Here is a 20,266-nt window from a genome sequence, read left to right as displayed (position 1 = left end):
GCCATAACTGCCTCCACTGACAGTAAATTTCAGTTTGGAGTGAAGTAATGTAGTAAATCTGAATATGGAAACCAGCTTTTCTAATGTGTCTTTCTCCTATATCTGCAGTCATTAGCAGGTGTTCATACTTATTTCCATGCACGGAAATGGATTTTGCAGGTCATCCTGCTATTAAAGACCCAAGGGCAGGCCATTATAGGTTTTTTTTTCCTCCTGGTCAGTTGGCAATCCTACCCCCTCATCACATAGCAGAATTCTTTTTGTACCTCTCTGTAAATGCCAAAGGAATTAATTTCACCAATAGATCAGACCAACTTCTGCAACAAAATGAAAAATTCTAACTATAACCTCTTGCACCGTGTTGTCAAAACTGGTTGTGAATCATTTTTATGTTGCCAGTAAGAGCTGTATTAAATGTCCATGCTTACCTCCTAACATCATTACTAAGAAAGATGATGAGACAAGACTGATTTTGTACGGAATCTTTCTCCCAGCAAGGAGATAATAAATAAGTTTACATCAGGCAGAGTTTATGAAAACGGTGGAGCAACAAATCTGAGTTTGGTATTTTTCCATTTTTGTTCCACAAATTGTGAGGGCTGACTTAAAAGCACAATATTTAGAGCATCCATGGAGTCCTAGAAATCTCATATTTCATTATAAAAGAGAAAGTTTCTAGCTCTCATGGTGTGCGTGTGTGTTTGTGGTGGGGAATAGTAAAATCATAGAGTTGGAAGAGACCCCGAGGGCCATCAAGTCCAACCCCCTGCAATGCAGGAACACACAATCAAAGCACTCCTGATAGATGGCCATCGAGCCTCTCTTTAAAAACCTCCAAAGAAGGGGACTCCACCACACTCTGAGGTAGTGCTGTCAAACAGCTCTGACTGTCTCAGGAAGTTTTTCCTGGGGAGAGACAGGCAAGAACTTAGTGGACCAGGGGATCTTTTGGGTAGCCAACTTCCATGCTATTACTAAAAGTCTGACACAGAAATGTTTGTTAAATGGATTTTCCCCTTCTTCTGACCTTGCAACGTTTTTATTTCCTGATAGGCATTTAAAGACTAAAATAGAAGGAGCAAAAATTGGCAAGCCGAGATGCAGGGTTACCAAGAGCCGCCGTGCTCTTGGAAAAGCCCCTCCCCCTTTAAATATCATTTAAAAGAGATACACACAGGACTGAGGGAAGAAACTGACCATTCCTGAATGGTACAGGAGAAGAAGCCACTCTAGAAATTCCTAATCGCTCACTTTAACCCTGTGTTTGTGCAGCAGGTGAACATTTGCAAAAATTTCAAGCAGGTGTTATACTGAAATTGCAGCCATTGTGCCATTGTTCTCTGACACTTTTTTGTTTTGTTTTGCTGTCAAGTTGCCATCAAGATTTTTGCTGACCACATAAGTCTGGTGCGGGGGGGGGGGGCTGTCAAGACTTATGGTCACCCATAGGATTTTCAAGGCAAGAGACATTCAGAGGTGGTTTGCCTTTGTGTGCCTTGATGCCCCTTTTGGGGATTCTAGAACGGCAGCTGTGTTAGCTCATAACAGCAAGAGAAAACAGCAGTCCAAGGGCACCTCAAAGACTAAATGCAGCTAAGAAAACAGTGATTTGATCCTGAAGGCACGGAAGGTGGAATCCATACTCAGCATAGCAACTGCCATCCCATCCGAATACTGACCAGGGCCATCCCTGTTCATCTTCTGAGATCTGATGAGATCGGTCTAGCCTGGACCATTCAGATAGCCAGCATGGTATAGTGGTTAAGAGCAGGTGGATTCTAACCTGGAGAACCGGGTTTGATTCCCCACTCCTCCACCTGAGTGGCAGAGGCTTATCTGGTGAACCAGATGTGTTTCTGCACTCCTACCTTCCTGCTGGGTGACCTTGGGCTAGTCACAGTTCTCTCAGGACTCTCTCAGCCCCACCTACTTCACAAGTAGGGGCGAGGAAGGGAGGGGCGAGGAAGGGAGTGGGGCGAGGAAGGGAGTCTTGAGTCTCCTTACAAGAGAGAAAGGTGGAGTTGAGTCTCCTTACAAGAGAGAAAGGTGGAGTATAAATCCAAACTCTTCTTCTAGATGAATTACCTGGCTGTGGAGGATGGTGAATTTTGCATCCCTCCTCCCTTTCTTGCCTAGTAGCACCTATCACAGCCTTTCTATATACACATCCAGACTCCACTTTTCTCCCAACAGACCCCAGTCAACTTAGAACATCATGCTCTGCACCTCCATTTTGTCCTCCCACAATAAGGAAGGCTAGTCTAGAAAGACAGCAAATGGCCCAAGGTAGGGCCAGTTCCATGTTTTGGAAGGCTGTAGGGAGAGAGTGCCCAGGGGCTTCCTCTGTTCTTCTGACCATCCCAGACCCCATCTCTACCATTCTTCTAGCCTACACTCATCCCCACCTACCCGCATGACCTTCCTTTCCCTGCTTTCCCACTCACTATTTGCCCTTTCTCCAATGGTACCAGGTGGTGCGTGCAGATGGCCTGCCAGTAGGGCCACCATTGAACGTCACTTGCACAGCCTTCCTTGGTGATATACAGTGGTGATGGTGGTGGGGAGTCTCAAACTGTGGGCCCTGCCAGAAACTCTAGGCACTGGCAGCTGCCCCACCTCAGGATATACTGACACCAGCCCTGGCCCAAGGTCACCCAGCCAGTTTCCATGACAGAGCGGGGATGTGAGCTCAGGTCCCCTAGATTTTGTTCTGACACTCTGATGTTCTGACACCCCACACTGGCTCTTAGAATCATAGAATCATGGAGTTCGAAGAGACCAAGTCCAACCCCCTGCAATGCAGGAACACACAATCAAAGCACTCCCAACATATGCTGATCCAGCCTTTGTTTAAAAACCTCCAAAGAAGGAGACTCCACCACTCTCCGAGGCAGTGAATTCCACTGTCGAACCGCCCTGACGGTCAGGAAGTTCTTCCTAATGTTTAGGTGGAATCTCTTTTCCTTCACCTTGAATCCATTACTCCGTGTCCTAGTGTCTGAGGCAGCAGAAAACAAGCTTGCTCCCTCTTCGACATGACATCCCTTCAAATATTTAAACATGGTTATCATGTCACCCTTTAACCTACGCTTCTCTAGACTAACCATCCCCAGCTCCCTAAGCCTCTCTTCATAGGGCATGGACTCCAGACCCTTTACCATTTTGGTTGCCCTCCTCTGGACACACTCCAGCCGGTCAATATCCCTCCTGAACTGCGGTGCCCAGAACTGTACACAATATTCCAGGTGAGGTCTCACCAATGCAGAATAGAGAGGTACAGTTACATCCCTCGATCTTGCCACTGTACTCCTATTGATACAACCCAGAATCGCATCATTCCTGGTTGGTAGGCTCACACACAAGCAAGCTCCTGACAGGATCAGCTAACGTTGCGACAAATCTTATTTACCCAGTTCTGTGTGGTGATCTCATGCCGAGATCGGGAGTGAGGTAATCAGCTCTCTCAGACATATGGCATGAGCCACAAAAGGCGTGAAAAATTTCAAGGAAGATTTCCATCACCTTCTCCTTCTGGGGGGGAGTGAATGCCTTGGAGCTTTAGCAATAATATATAAATACGGCAGTGACAACATGCGGACAAGATGTCCACCTATTGCATCCCACAGGCATGAGGCTGACAACGGCTGGGTCTCAGTGTCAAGTTGATGTGTGCTCAGTGCACAGAGTGCGAAGACGGCCTGTTCTCACTCTTTGCAGTGTCCATTATCAAACCCCCTCCAAAGCTATTTTTCCATCTGTCCCTTCCGACCGCCCCTGAGGGGAAGAACCTCAGGCCCCTGGCTGTCTTACTGCCACCTTTTCAGCTGCCCAGTGACAGGCACACAGGACCCCTGGCTTCCTTGGAGGTAATTAACACCTTCCTGTAAGTGTGAATGAAAGCAATTAATATGCTAAGACACACCTGCTCTGGAAAGAGCTGCCCAATTATCAATCATAATGTGTGAAAAAGTGATTGGAATCTGGCTATGCTCAATTATCATCTCCCCCCACCCCCCATCCATGGAAAGAAAAAAACAATATGCAATTCTGGAGTGGATCAAATGCAGTTCGATTGGGGTTTAGGAGCTCCTTAGAGATGAACAAAATTGTCGGGGTATAAGACAAAGCTCCATTTGGCAGATGTCAGTCGGAATGGAGATCTCGGGAGTCTTTTTTATATCCTGGTCAGAGGGTGAGAGAGGTGTTGTAAAGAAGGAACCCGGGATGGAAAAGTATCATGAATATTGTTCAAATATTAAGAAGAAGAAGAAGAAGAAGAAGAAGAAGAAGAAGAAGAAGAAGAAGAAGAAGAAGAAGAAGAAGAAGAAGAGGAGGAGGAGGAGGAGGAGGAGGAGGAGGAGTTTGGATTTATATCCCTCCTTTCTCTCCTGCAGGAGACTCAAAGGGGCTGACAATCTCCTTGCCCTTCCCCCCTCACAACAAACACCCTGTGAGATAGGTGGGGCTGAGAGAGCTCCGAGAAGCTGTGATTAGCCCAAGGTCACCCAGCTGGCGGGTGTGGGAGTGCACAGGCTAATCTGAATTCCCCAGATAAGCCTCCACAGCTCAGGCGGCAGAGCGGGGAATCAAACCCAGTTCCTCCAGATTAGATACACGAGCTCTTAACCTCTTACGCCACTGCTGCTCCTTGGGGGCACAAACTTAGGGGCACAAAATTAGCATCTGTAGTGGGATAAGAATCCTGCCTGGGGAGGCATCCATTGTTCTGAATTTGTGAATGAACTCAAGTTCATCAGGCTCACCTTGTTTCCCACACTTCTCTGCTTTCCTGAACTTCCTCCATGGTGCCATTTTCTGAGTTCCCCCAGTTCCCCCTCACCTGCTTATTTGCATCATTTCTCTGTTTGTTCTTTTATTTTGGAGGGGGGCAATCTTTGAAGCACTGAGTATATGAGTAGAGAATGCAGCACGAGGTTGTGAAGCATTGAAGCATCAATTCCACACAGAACTAAAAACGAGGGGTGGGGGGAATCACACAATAGAGGTCAAGAATCATTTCGAAGGGGTGAGTGTGAACAAAAGGAGATGACTGAATGTGTTTAAGAAACATTTTAGAAAAAAATTAGGCAATTTGTGTGGAAAGGACCATAGCTGACTTATGGCAACCCCATAGAGTTTTCAAAACAAGGACAATTTGGAGGTGGTGTGCCATTCCCAACCTCTGGGTCTCACCCCTGGTATTCCTTGGAGATCTCCTATCCAAATACTAGCCAGGGTCGGGGATTCCTACAATACTACTTTGTACAGGTTCTTCAAAGTGTGAAAATTGGACCAAGAAAAGAGAATGCTGCATTGATTCTGCCTCTCCTTCATTTGGGGATCATGGGCTGCATCCATAACGTTATACACGTGACAGTCATCTTGCCGCATTTATATGAACCAGTTCTGCTTTCTCTGTGTCACACTCTGGTGTCGCACACATGACATGCACCCAGTTATGACATCAGCACTCAAAGAGCAGCATGGGGATGGTGCATACACTTCCTCCATGCTGTTGATGCTTTGGAGGGTGGACTCTATGTCATTGTGCCCCACTGAGGTCTCTGTCTTTCCCAGCTCCATCCCCAAAGCCCCAGGCAATATACCCCACTGAGGTCCCTCCCCAAACTCCAGCCTCCTCGGACTCCACCCCCAAATCTCAAGGAATTTTGAAAGCCAGAGTTTGCACCCCTACAACCAAGGGGTTGTACAAACAGCTCATCTTTTTCTTCCTTAATTACTGATAACAAATGGTGTGAAAAGTTGCCAGTAAACCCTGAGATGATGTCTGTTAAGAAAGATGGAAATAGGTCTGAAAGTGAAGGGTTAAAATAGGGGCTGTTTTACTGCAGAGGACAACTGCAGTTCTAAATTTGTTTTTTGACTGAGAACATCAATGCTGTGACCTCCTTTCTAGTCAGATTGTCAAGTGACTTCGGGCTGCAGTTCTCCATACTTTAACCCTCATTTGTGTGATTCATCTTCATTTTTCTCTCATTTTCAGGCCCCACAGATGAGCTTCAAATACTTTTGGAGGCTTTTAAAGGACTAACCTCCTCTCTACATTTTGTGTAGATGTTACCAAACATCTGAGCCTAAGGCAACAAAGAAGGGTGATATTCCCAAGGGCACCTATAATAGATGCAGCTTTTTCTCAGACCTGCAGGACAAGATGTCCTTGATAATTCTTTCCTGTGCAGTATCTGGCCACCCTCTCTCAATAGTCTCCAACTGGGATCCTCTAAGGCAGGGGTGTCCAACTCTGGTGATTCAGATGTTCATGGACTACAATTCCCATCAGCCAATTGGCCATGCCAGTAGGAGCTGATGGGAATTGTAGTCCATGAACATCTGAAGTGCCAGAATTGGACGCCCCTGCTCTAAGGGAAGTGGAACCTAGACTTGCTAGTCATGCTGATCATCCTGGCGGGGAAAAGGAATTGCATCTCAACCTGGAAGTGATGTCACATCGAGGTGACACTGTAGGAACCACACAGACACTATCTTCTGCTGTCTAGGGTTGCCAACCTCCAGATGGTGGTTGGAGAGCTCTCAGAATTATAACTGGTCTCCAGGCCACAGAGATCAGTTCCCTGGAGGAAATGGCTGCTTTGTAGGGTCGGCTATATGGCATTAGGGCTCCCAGCTCCAGGTTGGGAAACACTTGGAGGTTTTGTGGGTGGAGCCTGAGGAGGGCAGGGTTTGGGGAGTGAAGTGACTTTAATAATGTAGGGTTCTGAGACATCTGCCCAGGGATCTCCACTTTGGGGGCCCTCCCCCATGACCTGGAGATCAGTTATAATCCCAGGAGATCTCTACCCACAACCTAAAGGCTGGCAACCCTAGGGTATCATATCCTGCTGAGATCCCTACTCTCACCGGGCTCCACCCTCTTTAGGAATGTCAAAACCCACAGCTGCCAATCCTAGGCCTTGAGCAAGTGAGTGGGTGGAGTTGCCAGTTCCAGGTTGGGAAACAGCTGGAAATTTTGGAGGAGGAGCCTGAGGAGGGTGGGGTTGGGGGGTGCAGGGACTCCAATAGGGTATAATGCCATAGAATCCATCTTCCAAAGTGCCCATGTTCTCCACGTGAACTGATATCTACTACCTGCAGATAAGTTATAATCCCAGGAGGCCTACATCTACTGCCTGGAGGTTGGAAACTGTATGAATGGATTAGCAGACAAACATCCCCTGGAGGTGGACAGATGGCAATTGTAATGGGTTGTGGCTCCCTTTTAGAGCAGTCATTTCTCCTCTGACTTTTCAAAGACTGTTGTCTAGGAAGCACGATCTTCACATCTTCTGTCTCTGCACATTTGCTAAGAGGACGGTGAAGTAAGATCATGCTCCAGCCAACTAGACTTGTCAACTCTGTGTGGGAAATTCTTGGAGATGACAACCCTGCAGTTGGCCCTGCCAGAAGTACGCACAACTGAACAGGAAGTGGCGCAGTGCTGGTGGCTGATGAGGTGGGAGGAGGCTCTCGACCTGTTGATTCAAAAGAGAAGAAGAAGAAGAGTTTGGATTTATATCCCCCCTTTCTCTCCTGTAGGAGACTCAAAGGGGCTTACAATCTCCTTGCCCTTCCCCCCTCACAACAAACACCCTGTGAGGTAGGTGGGGCTGAGAGAGCTCCGAAAAGCTGTGACTAGCCCAAGGTCGCCCAGCTGGTGTGTGTGGGAGTGCATAGGCTAATCTGAATTCCCCAGATAAGCCTCCACACCTCAGGCGGCAGAGCGGGGAATCAAACCCGGTTCCTCCAGATTAGAATGCACCCGCTCTTAACCACTACGCCACTCCTGCCTCAGAGGAAGAGAAGCCAATATGGGGAGAGGTTGAGCATGCTGGGAAGGAACATGGAGTACCTCTGGAGATTGGGATAGCCTCAGAGAAGCTTGTCAGGGAAGGGAGAGAGCGATGCTCTAGAAGGGTGTATATACAGGAGTGAAAGCGATAAGCTAATGTAAGGGAGACAGGCAGCGGAGGGGCCATCGGAATCACACAGCATCTGAAAAGGAAAAGGCCAAAAGAAGAAGAAAAACCAACCCATCCAGCATGGTGAATAAGGGCTAAGGAATTGCCAAAATGGGGGAGTCTGAAGTTCCCAACAAAGAGCTTCTGGACACGGGTCTGAGGCCCCTGACCCTCCAAGGATGACCCTCCAAGCTTTACTGAGACCTTCTGAATGGCTGGCTTGCTTTTCCTTTCAGCCTTAACCCCCACCCCCCCCACACACACTCATCAAAACATGTGTTTGCTAACCACTTTGGAGCATACAAAAAAGTCTTTCAGCTGTTCAGGCTTGAACCTATTACGCGGAATTGCCAGATGCAATCTAAATTCATTAGCAAGACACAATTAAATCCATGTCCTTCTGCGGAGTCCATTCACAGGTTGATTTGTGTGGCGAGCATGCCTTTCTTTGTCTGAATGGAGCGGACAAAGTACATTCTGTATAAATGCATTAATTGGCGCTCTTTGGCTTTGGGGAACAGATGGGAGAATCCTTTCTGGGCCCTGAATAGCAGATTTATTTATTTTTTGCTCCAAAGAAGGTTCTTTTTCTTTTTTAAAAAGCAGACTATTGCTTTTAGTAATTAGCTGGGAAATAGTTCTTACCCCTTATCTGCCCATCTGCCATCACATCTTTTCTCATTTCTCTGGATCTCTAAGGATACTTCTGCACCCGCCTGCACCATATTGGAGCTTCTGATACTGGTCACCATGCTATGCATTTCATGATTGAACTTGCAAACTGTGCCCTGTTTAAGAGGGAGCAAGCTTGTTTTCTGCTGCCTCAGATACTAGGGTGGAATCCCCACGGTCAATTAATCGTGTGATACTCCTGTGAAATATCAAGGTTTCATCAAGATCTCCTCACTGCTTAATTGCCAAATACAGATTCATCCCAGTTCTGGCGTTCCCTCTCCCCGTTATCACGTGTTTTTAAAGAACCTGCATGGAAGTGCACCTTTTAAAAAAATAAACACCGAATCCAGATCGGTGGGGAGGTTTGGGGTTTGAATCTAGATTTGTTTTTCCTATAGCTATATGTATAAAATAATGATCAAAGCAGCACATGCAACAATAGCTTTAGGCTGGAAAGAAAAGAAAAGATGGACAATCCAGAAATGGTTGGAATACATCTGGAAACAAGTGACACTGGACATTTTCGACATAATAACAAAGAATAAACTGTGGCAAGATAAACAGAGCGAAATCTTGAAGATATGGACCATATACGAGGACTGGATGAAAGAAGCTGGAGTCAATGAGGAGAAATGGGAGAAAAGATTACAAAGAATGAACTTACTGCTGTTTGTTTGACAAAAATATGAAAAATATAGGGGGGAGGGGGGAAAGGGGAAAATGTATTGTTTGAAAAAAAATGAAGAAAAGCATTAACATAAATCTAATATTCAAATGATACAATAAAAATTATAAAAAAAATAGATTTGTTTTTCCCGCCATAGGGAGTGACACGGAGCCTTACAGCCAATCAGAGCGCTGTGGGCTGTGCGCAATGTGCGTACAGCCTTTTTCCCCCCTCGCCGGCAGAGGCTACGTTGAAACGTGGCTGCATGGAACGTGATTTCTGTGCCAACTGTCAACTACAATTAGACTTTTGTGCCAACGCAGCTGTGTGGGTAAAGAGTGCTGAAAAACTTAAAGCTGCACATAAACGTAGCTTAGCGTGTGTGGGGGAATTCTATCTACGCATACACGTAGTGACGTGGCTGTGCAAAAAAAAAAAGTTTAAAAAAATCCCCACCCCAACACAACACAACAGCCAATCAGAACAGACACGCTGAGCCGATTGCGTATTCATTGGGAGTGTAACATTGTTTGAATCCGTGATAGACATTGTGGTCTTAACTAGAAACACGCTGGAGTGGGGAGGGAGAAACCGCAATGAAAAGGTTCTGCTTCTTTTGAAACCTGGTTGTATCTGGCTTTAATTTCTCAGTGGGGATTCCACCTGACATGGAGTAATGGATTCAAGGTGCAGGAAAAGAGATTCCATCTAAACATTAGTAAGAACTTCCTGACCATCAGGGCTGTTCGACAGTGGAATTCACTGCCTTGGAGAGTTGCGGAGTCTCCCAAGGTGACTCCAAAGTGAGCAGTTGGTGGGGGGCATCAGTCTGGTGGGCAAGAAGCAAGCATGAGTGGGAAATGGTGGTGGGGAGGAGGGGGGTCCCCAACCTCTGTCTGCCCAGAGACTCCCAAATCCTGGAGCCAATCATGGGGAAGACTGAAAACAAGGTGTTTTGTGTACAAGTAGATGAATAGTTGAAGAATATCCTGGAACTTGCACTGGCAGACAACTTGTTAGGACAGAATGAACCAGGGACTGGCAGTCAGCACTCAAGTAATATACAGGGAATTGACCAACATCAAGGAGAGAGCTTTTGTGTCAACTGTGGAAGAGAATGAGCATATGTTAGGAGACGAGACAAAGAGGCAAGGGAAGAAAAGGGCTGATTGTGTGTGATGCTGGCGGACAGAGGGTGGCCCTTGTCTCTGTGGTGCTGCAAAGAGCCATCATTTTCCTCTCCCAGTGTGAAAACTTCAAATTTGCAATTGCAAAAAGGTATGCTACACAGGGAGGCTGTTTCAAAATATCGGCTACAAACCACTGAACCATCAAGCAATCTAGTGTGCAATCTAGTGTGTAATGATAATTCACATCAGCTTTACATTGCCTTTTCCGTGAAGAATAGGATGCCCAATTAAGCCACTAGCAGATAACTTCCCACATGCAGTGTACAGTCATGTTCCCACATGCTGTTGGAAGGGGAAGGGGATGCACATTTAAGTCACTTGTACGTAGCAGTATAGCAGTCTGCATGCCATGTTCCTGTATGCTGTTGAACGGGGAACAAGATGCATACTTAATCCACTTGAAGGTGCAGCACATACCCAACTCTTGTGTGCTGTTGAGTGGGGAATAGGGTATACAGTTAAGCATGTTATTGATAAAGAGATTGGGAGGGAATATGGCATCGTGTATAGCCTGATTTCATCATCTCTCAGCAGCTAAACCCAGATGACATTTATTTATCTGGGTTTGTAGGGTGGAGAGTGACCACCAAGGAAGACTCTGCAGGGAAAGGCAAAGGCAAACCACCTCTGTTTCTCACTTGCCTTGAAAGCCCCTTGCTGGGGTCGCAATCCTTCCGTGACTTGACGGCACTTTACACACAGGCACAGATAATAACTTCCTGCGTGCAGTTGAATGGTGAACAGGACTCACAATAAAGCCAGTTGCAGACAATAACATTCCCATAGCACACGACTGCACAACGGTTGCCAAGACTGCATTCTTTCTTTTGCAACTCACCCTCCATACTGTGCAATGCTAACAGGAGAAAAGATGGATGTGTCGGTGGAGACGAAGAGACAGGTGTTGTGGTCCCCTGCTTAGGATAAGGAGGCAAGTCAGCCTCAGCTGCAGCAGGAAGTCACGCTGGCCAGTTGCCTGGAGCAACAGCCACTCTCAGCTGTGCTATTTGTACTCCTTTCCTTTGTGCTGCTCTTCTCATGCTTGGGAATGCATGGGCGCTTGTCAGCCCGACACACAAAAGACAACTTGAGTCTGCAGTCACTCACCAACGAGGCTAACAGAGCCCAGACACCCTCAAGGTGCCCTTCCTTTGCATCTGCTGGCAAAGGCCCCATTTGGAGCAACCCGCAGGATGGCATGCTTGCCGCCCAGTGTTTTAGCATTCAAGTGAGCCAATATTTGCACAGTTTGGAAGTGCTTGTACAGCATGACTCACCTGGTGGAATGAGCTCCCAGCTGAGATCAGGGCCCTGCGCAACATTTGTGAGTTCCACAGGGCCTGCAAGGCGGAGCTCTTCTGCCAGGCTTTTATATTGTGCCAGCCAGCCTGACTGGAACACTGCTGCCTCCCATGGGCGTCTGGTTAGGGTTTTATCGCCATCTGTCTTTTTTATTCTTCATTGTGAACGGTTTTAATGATACCATTGTGTCGGTATTGGTTTTATATTGTACGGCTGTTAGGTTTTTGCTGATGTTTGCTGCCCTGAGCCCTGCTGGGAAGGGTGGGATACAAATCAAGTGAGTGAGTGAGTGAGTGAGTGAGTGAGTGAGTGAGTGAGTGAGTGAGTGAGTGAGTGAGTGAGTGAGTGAGTGAACGAACGAACGAACGAACGAATGAACGAGAGACACGACCAGCTTTGCAGGAGCTGAATATTCTAGCAGTAGAAGTGGCAAAAAGTGAGCTTGTGACTCACGATGCCGACAGCTACTCACTAGGGCCAAAGAGGTAGGGTTGCCAGCTTTGGTTTGGGAGATTAATGGAGATTTTTTTGAATGGAACCTGGGGAGGACACAGTTTTTGGGGTGGGTAGGGATCTCAGTGGGGCAAAATGCCACAGAGTTCATGTTCTAAAGCAGGCATTTTCTCCAGGGCAACTCATCTCTGTAACCAGCTGTAATTCTAGGAGATCTCCAGCAGAGGCGTAGCTCCAAGGGATTGGGAGTGGGGTGCGCGATGCACCAGGCATGTGCCCCCATGGGGGCGTTGCAGGGGCGTGGCATTGCAGGGGTGTTCCGGGGTGGGGCAGGGTGGAGGATGCACCAGTGTACCAGCGCTTTCCCCCCTTGCTACGCCTCTGATCTCCAGACATCACTGGCTACCTTATTGAGGGTACTAATGCCAAGGAGGGTAGTCTGTTGCAGCAAAACCCAACAGCACTCTAATGGCACTTTGAAGATTAAGAAGATTAGGAGACTTAGGGAGCTGAGCAGCCTGTTTCATTTGGCAAAGAGAAGGTTAAGAGGTGACATGATAGCCATGTTTAGATATTTGAAGGGATTGTCATGTTGGTGAGGGAGCAGGCTTGTTTTTTGCTGCTCCAGAGACTAGACCCAGGAGTAATGGGTGAAGAGAGGTTTTTAAACATGGGCTCATTCCACACATGCAAAATAATGCACTTTCAAACTGCTTTCAGTGCTCTTTGAAGCTGTGCGGAATGGCAAAATCCACTTGCAAACAGTTGTGAATTTCTATGATTCTGTGAATTTATTTCAGCACCTTAAGTGTTTATGAATCAGAGCTCACTTCATCAAATGTGGGGACAGGCATAGACATGTTCATTTACTCTGTGGAGAGAGAGAGAGAGAGAGAGAGAGAGAGAGAGAGAGAGAGAGAGAGAGAGAGAGAGAGAGAGAGAGAGAGAGAGAGAGAGAGAGAGAGAGAGAGAGAGAGAGAGAGAGAGAGAGAGAGAGAGAGAGAGAAGGCACAAGCTCCGTCCATAGCTCCCTGTAATCCCTGAGTGGTCAGAAGGCACAGAGGATATTCCCACACATCCACCCCATCTGCATGATTGGCAACACAGTTTTGAGAACACTTGTTGATCACAGAAGTTGTGCACCTGGCCACACCTGGCCACCTGGCCATTTCCTCAGCACGTGCGTAAAGTCGTTACGGACGACACAATGAAGAGACGAGATGCAGCGATATCAGGATCCGGTGGAGAGAAGCCAGCGGCTAATCTGCCGAGCTGGGGTCCCTGGTACCTTTTATTAAGGGTTTGGGAAGGCGGGAGAGCGGGAGAAGGTTGCACAATTCATGACTCATTGGGGCTGCGTACGTGCGGGAGGAAACGTTCCTGTCTGGGTCGAATCCACTTTGGGGTCTTGTGACCCTTTGTCTGGGGCATCTTGTGACCCGTCAGTCAGAGGGGTCTTGTGATGGGTGTGCGTGTGCACCCAGGAGGGGACAGATGACGCAGGCATTCCTGTGCACTTTCTGAGGCTCTACTGGGTCCACTGACGCATCCCTACACGTGCGCCCCATGAAGAACTTATGGTCATAAGCTGTATTTTTGTGACTATTATAAACAATAGATATGCTTCTCTGTATATCAAATTACAAACTTGGAGAATTTTATATGTAGAAACCCCTATATTGCACTATAGCCCGGTTACAGTTTGTTCTGGAGTGAGTGGATAGTTACTGTAGCCTCTCTTTGGTTGTGTGTTTTGTCGCACATGCATGGGTTTGTCGATGCAGTGGTGCATATCAAGTCACTGGGGCAAATGGCATGGAAAGAAATTCAGTTAGGTACACTAGCAGCGGCTGGGTTTTCTGCCTCTGGGATGATGCTGTGTGGCCTGTCTTGTAGCTGTCAAAGGCTCCTGAATCTGTCTCTTTTTTCAAAAAGGACATTCACAGCCACCATGAAGGCTCCCATCCCACCCTAAGATCGTCACCATCATCATTAACTTGGCATTTAATGACAATCATAATGGTCTCAGCAACACACCTTCTTGTTCGTTATAGAGGATTCTCCATTGCATGCTCTGTGTGGCATAAGCAAACCTGTTTGCACATCACTGTTCCCTCTTGTTTGGGATGAGGGGGCTTTGTTAGCAAAGGGAAATGCGCCGCCCAATGTACCATTTGTTAGTGCTGGGTGAAAAAGCAAACCGTTGCTGTTTCTCCTAAAGGCAAAATGTGACCTTTTTCTGCTTCAGTTCCCACTGGGGATTTTCCCCCCATTTATTTCTCACTCTTTCAGCCTTGCTTAGGATTTAGCACAGTTCTGTCACTCCTGACCATACCAAGCCCCCGCTGCCATCTGACAGTGATGGCATCCTGCAGGGCCCCAGCGTGTTGCATTTCCAACGGGACAAATAAAAGGATTTTACTGGTCCCATCCACAACAGCTGTTTACATGCTCCAAGGGCAATGGTGGAGAATGGGGCAGGGTAGGGGTTTAATGTCTATGGCTTACACTTTCCAGTTCGGTCTATTGCCCATGTTTAATTCCTCTCCTGATTTCTTTAGACCTCTGGGACTGATTCTTCGTTCCTCTACCCATCATAACATTACAGACCAGCGATCACAAGAACACAACAGCAATGACAGTGGATCAGCACAGAGGTCCAACAAGTCCAGAATTCTGATTCCAACTGTGGCCACCCAACCGAAGCCTCTGGGAATTCCTAAGCTAGATAGGAAGGTGGTGGACTGTCTTTGGGCCATATTTGAAGGACCATCTCCTTCCATATATCCCTGTGTTTCTTTACTGAAACTGAAGGAATCTGACTTTTTAAAAATAACTTCAATGGTTTTAATTTGTTTTCATAATTAGCCAACTTAGGAGTTGTTATTGTTGAAATATAAAGCAAATAAGGAAATGTCTACTGCAGCTTTTGTTGTTTGGTGGAAGGACTTGATGCATGCCCTCTCTCTCTCTCTCTCTCTCTCTCTCTCTGACCCCTTCCGCACATGCAGAATAATGCACTTTCAATTCACTTTCAATGCACTTTGCAGCTGGATTTTACTGTGTGGAATAGCAAAATCCACTTGCAAACAATTGTGAAAGTGGATTGAAAGTGCATTATTCTGCATGTGCGGAAGGGGCCTTTCTCTGGACATAAACACAACACTTCCCATAGGATTATACAGGAGAAAAGGGCAGATGCAAACTTCTTAGTGAGGGGGCAGAAACCACTTTCTTCCTTCTTTTTCTTCCTTTCTTCTGTGGGCACCATTAAATGGGACACAAAATTAAGGTTCCCTCAGTCCTCCCCCTGCATTTGTTTACTGAAATTACCCACTGCCCTTTGCCATGGTTGAGTCTGCTGGGTTTGTTGTCTTGGACTTCTAAAAATAATTGCAACCCACAAGCCAAGTGAAGTCGGTTTTGCAATTTTAGCGTAATGAATGCTTTGAAATAAATAGACGAAGGCTGTGGTGATGAACCATAGAAAGCTGTATCTGTGTGTATGCTATGCCGCACTACACAGACTAGGCCCTTGCGCAGTCTTCTCTGAATAAACATTGTCTAGAATGTCTTGAGGGCTGCTGTCAATCCAGGCAATGGTTTTTGCTTCTGCCAACTTGCTTCTGACACTCTGACCGAGCCCGAAAGAAACTGAACTTTCTACATTGTTGGATACCATGCTATTGTCCCACTAAAACAATAGTCTGTGGCTGGATGATCTTGCCCATGCAGGAAAACACAATTGCAAGTAATGGTCCTGATGCAACAATAGAGCGGTACAACAATAGAGCAGTGTCCAGCCATGATTCAGGGATTCAGCCCAGCAGCCACAGTGGTATCTCATTTAGCCACTATCTTGCCATGTTTCATGTGTGGCATAACTTTCCTTACAACTGAAAGGAAGATACAGGTGATATACTGAGGTGAGATGCTCCAAGTGGAAAACTTACTCCTGGGTAACTGGATCATATGCTTTCGGAACATTCTGGAATGCCAGTATGGCTTGAGCTACTGGCCAGAGAACGAGCAACCATGAGGAAATCTGCTTCTCCCCCTCGCAGCAGTGGCATAGTGGTTAAGAGCAGGTGCACTCTAATCTGGAGAACTGGGTTTGATTCTCCGCTCTGCCACTTGAGCTGTGGAGTTTTATTTGGGGAACTAGATGAGCCTGTGCAGTCCAACACACGCCAGCTGAGTGACCTTGGGCTAGTCACAGCTCTACGGAGCTCTCTCAGGCCCACCCACCTCACAGGGTGTTTGTTGTGAGGGGGGGAAACGGAAAGGAGTTTGTAAGCCCCTTTAAGTCTCCTTACAGGAGAGAATGGGGGGGGGGTATAAATCCAAACTCTTCCTCTTCTTTTCTAGATGGAACAACTCCACTCAGCTCCTCGGTGTTCAGAGACTGTGGGTATGAAAAGAAGCTAAAATCCCAAGCGTGGCCAAGAATGGCTTTTTTTGGTTGAAAGGCAGGGGGCTAACTCTTGAAAGTAAAGAAATTATTTTGAATGGAACAAAAGGGTGATGTCACTTTTGGGCCCTGCACATGCCACACAATGAAATGGTAGAACCCTGAGAAGGGAGAGTATCCCTTCATACAGCAAGCGAGGAATAACATTTTAGAACGCTGCTCCAGGAAAAAAGAAATCTAGCACATCAAAGGCAAAGACACTAACCCAACCTGCTTCATTATATGTTCTTTTCTTTTTAATTGTTAAGGAGAGGATTTTTTAAAAAAACATAGCAGAACAGCATCCCCTAGTAGGATCTGAAGTACTGCAGTGTATTGATCTCTTACAACGCACCATCCGATACCCTGCCCGCACTGCTTGAGGTTATGGCAGCTTTGGCTTTGGAGTTTCCTAGATTATTGGTTGTAGGGACTTCACCTTCCAGGTAGATGCTTCCAACTCCAGTTTGGCTGTGGACTGGTGCTATCCATGACATTATTAGGACTCTCCCAGTTTGTATCATGCCCCACGCATAGAGCAGGCCATACCTTATCCTAACCTTCCTTGCAGGGTTATTGTGAGAATAAAATGGTGAAGAGAATTATATGTACCCTTTAAGCTCCTATCAGAACTTAGTCCACTTTAGCAAAGATGAAAACTTTCAAGGAAATGGATTTGCGTTCTAAATCATGCATTAATCTGAGATTCAATTTCTCTGGGAAATTCACAATGTGATCCTATGCAGAGTTATGCCTTTCGAAGCCCTTAGACTTCACTGGTCTTAGAAGGTTGTAATTCTGTGCACTGTGGCTCACTTTTCTTTTCTTTTCTTTTTAAATAGTGGAGCAGGCTGACTCATGGGAAGGAGAATGTGCTCAGACTGTTTTTCTGTACAAATTCTCCCTTCCTACTGCACTGTTTCCATCAAAGGAAAGCATTTATGGGAAAGGTTTTTTTTTAAACAAATAGCAATAAGAAAGTTCAACATATTTCTCCCCAATCATTGTTCACAAGTTATAGCAAACTCATGTACCATCTGTGTACAGTGTACACTTGATTTTTTAAAAAAGTGTATTGCATAATTCTCATGTTACATTCAGTTCAATTTTTTTAATTCTTATCAAAACAGTTTAACATAACAGGTAGAAAAATTATGTAAAAATAAGTACATCTATCATAAGGACTCTCAATTTTATCTGCATCGAATATTCTGAAAAATATACATCTTGGTCTTCATCAACGTAGGTAAAGTTTATCTTTACAGGCATTACTGATAATAATAAACTCCATACTTTTCTCTTATTATAAAAGTCCATTAACCTTCAAAACCTCTAGTCATCAGTTCATAGTTCCCTTTTTTATTTGCATAGTCTATCATAGGTTTCCAATTGTCCAAAAATTAATTCAAGTTCTTTTCTTTAAGCTACTGAGCTTAGCTATTTCTGCTAATTTTAGCACCTTCACCCACCACTCAATTCTCATGTTATATTCAACACAGTTGAATGTGTGATATACCCACATTTATCTAGATACTGGACCCTCATTTCAATTGCAAAGAGAACATATAATAGGCCACACGGGATGTACAAGCATTCACTAGAAGATGTAAAGGAATAAAATTGCAAATCCATTATGACTATTAAAAACACAAGAAATGTTAAGTACAGCTGTGTATCATATGCTGTTTGGGCCTGAATAACAGATTTCCAACAAGGTCTGATACCTTCTCACTGAATAATCATTTATACTCTTTGCCTGAGGTACCAGCAATTTTCCAATGGCCTCAATGTCAAAGAATTCAGCATTCGTGCAGGGTCGTAGCACAGTAATAGCCATCTCATGAAGAATGTCCTTTCTTAGTTGTTACGTATCTGCTATAGGCACCCTTTAAAAAGAAGAGAAAATAGGTAATCGCTTGTCACCAGAATAAGGAAACTGCTAAAACTATTGTTCTAATTGTTTTGAAGCACAGCCAAACACCCTACCTGCAAAGGGCAGAGCACGAAGCATAACTCTACACACTAAAGAATGAGAATCCCGAGAAGGTAAATGACTGTACCATTTCAGAATGGGAGGTGTCTACAAACAATTAAAACCAGCAAGCAACACAACCATAAAACTGGTTTGTTTGTTTTTTTTAAATCATCAAACAGGAGGGAAGGAATATCTAAAATAATGATTGCTCATTGCTCTCAGCAGTCTATAACTTACAAGTTCGACCAGGTAGGAGTGGGAGTATGTTTTCATTGCACTTTTAACAGCCCCATTAGGGCAGGTCGGAATAGTCTTGAGGTAGAGGGAATGTCATCAGCAAAAGTTAGTTAGTGTTCTTTGGTTGGAACTGAAAGGATGACTTGTACAAGAATACAAATGGTTAGGATAGCTCAGCCGTGCTTATAAACTAAAATTTAGCACATATGCAATGAAAGAGGCTCTGATTACTACACAATAAAAATCTGAGAAACTGGACATTTGGACATCTGTCCCTCAGGGCCTGTGCCCCAGAGAGGTTATGAAAACTTCCATGCAAGTTAGAAAGTTGGATAGGCCTGAGACCTAGTGGTGAATTGAAACATCTAGCAGTGGAGCATTTTGATAGTCAAAACAGAGGGAAAAATAAAAATTCCCTCATGACAAAGTTCAACTCAGGACAAGGCATACCACCTATGGGACAGAGTATTTGGTTGTGAGAGTTTTGGGATGTCTAGTAGAACATTCCATCTATGCACATAGCCTAAGGCATTACTTCTGTTCTGATAGACACACAGAGGACTTGAAAAGTCTCACTTTGTTCTCAGTGTTTCCTGGATATATCACATTCAGCCTGAGGGAGAGGGGAAACTTCATATTCTTTCAAGTCTGCCAGTTAATTTATAACCACCCCTACCATCTTTGGAATATTTGACAATGACTTTATGCCCCTGGTATCAGCATTAACTACTTCTACAGCATCTCTGGCTTTCAGTCAACAAATTCAATTTCCTCCTGGTTTGTGTCTGATGCTTACTTCATGTTAATGGAAAAATATTTCATAACGTTATTAAATTAAGACCTGGGATGGTGTGATGTTAAAAACAGATTGAAAATTGCAGATCAGCGTCTATGAATAGGCATTTTTGTGAGCATCCCATACCTCTGGAAGCTATCTGTGAGTTTCTGTGGAATCCTTCTTCACATATGCTGTTCACATGAGAAGATCATATTTGGGTTTCCCTCCCTACAAGTTATCATGTTTGTTATACATGTAGTCCGAGATGCAGCTTTATAACTAAGGGCCGATTCACATGTTACATAATCTTTGTGTCTTCCGCAGGTCTGCTTTGGATCCTGTTTCCTAGTTAAGCTCTGGACATTCTCGGAACTTAATTCTCATGTATGCATGGACCCAATTCAGACTAGAACTGTGTGTTGTATGGGAGAAGGGCCACAGTCTTCTGTCCTCAATTTCCCCAATTCGAAACAGCTTTAGTAAACTGCTATTTGCCTCATGAGGAAAACTTATTTGCTCTGATTGCCTACATATAATTTCCCCCCATGAGGCCAGTAGTGATT

General features: G+C 45.4%; 1 long non-coding RNA gene across 1 annotated transcript in view; it reads left to right on the top strand.

Moving 5' to 3' along the window:
- LOC125436125 overlaps positions 1-13,500 on the top strand; it is a 513,530-nt gene extending 500,030 nt beyond the window's left edge. Inside the window, exon 3 of the long non-coding RNA XR_007245000.1 lies at positions 13,454-13,500. This is a non-coding gene — a long non-coding RNA (uncharacterized LOC125436125). The remainder of the gene's footprint in view (positions 1-13,453) is intronic.
- The last annotated feature ends 6,766 nt before the right edge of the window (positions 13,501-20,266 follow it).

The sequence above is a fragment of the Sphaerodactylus townsendi genome, linkage group LG07, assembly GCF_021028975.2.
Source record: "Sphaerodactylus townsendi isolate TG3544 linkage group LG07, MPM_Stown_v2.3, whole genome shotgun sequence".
NCBI classification, from domain to species: Eukaryota; Metazoa; Chordata; class Lepidosauria; order Squamata; family Sphaerodactylidae; genus Sphaerodactylus; species Sphaerodactylus townsendi.
The sequence above is the reverse complement of the archived record's forward strand: the minus strand, read 5'-3'. Positions and strand labels throughout refer to the sequence as shown.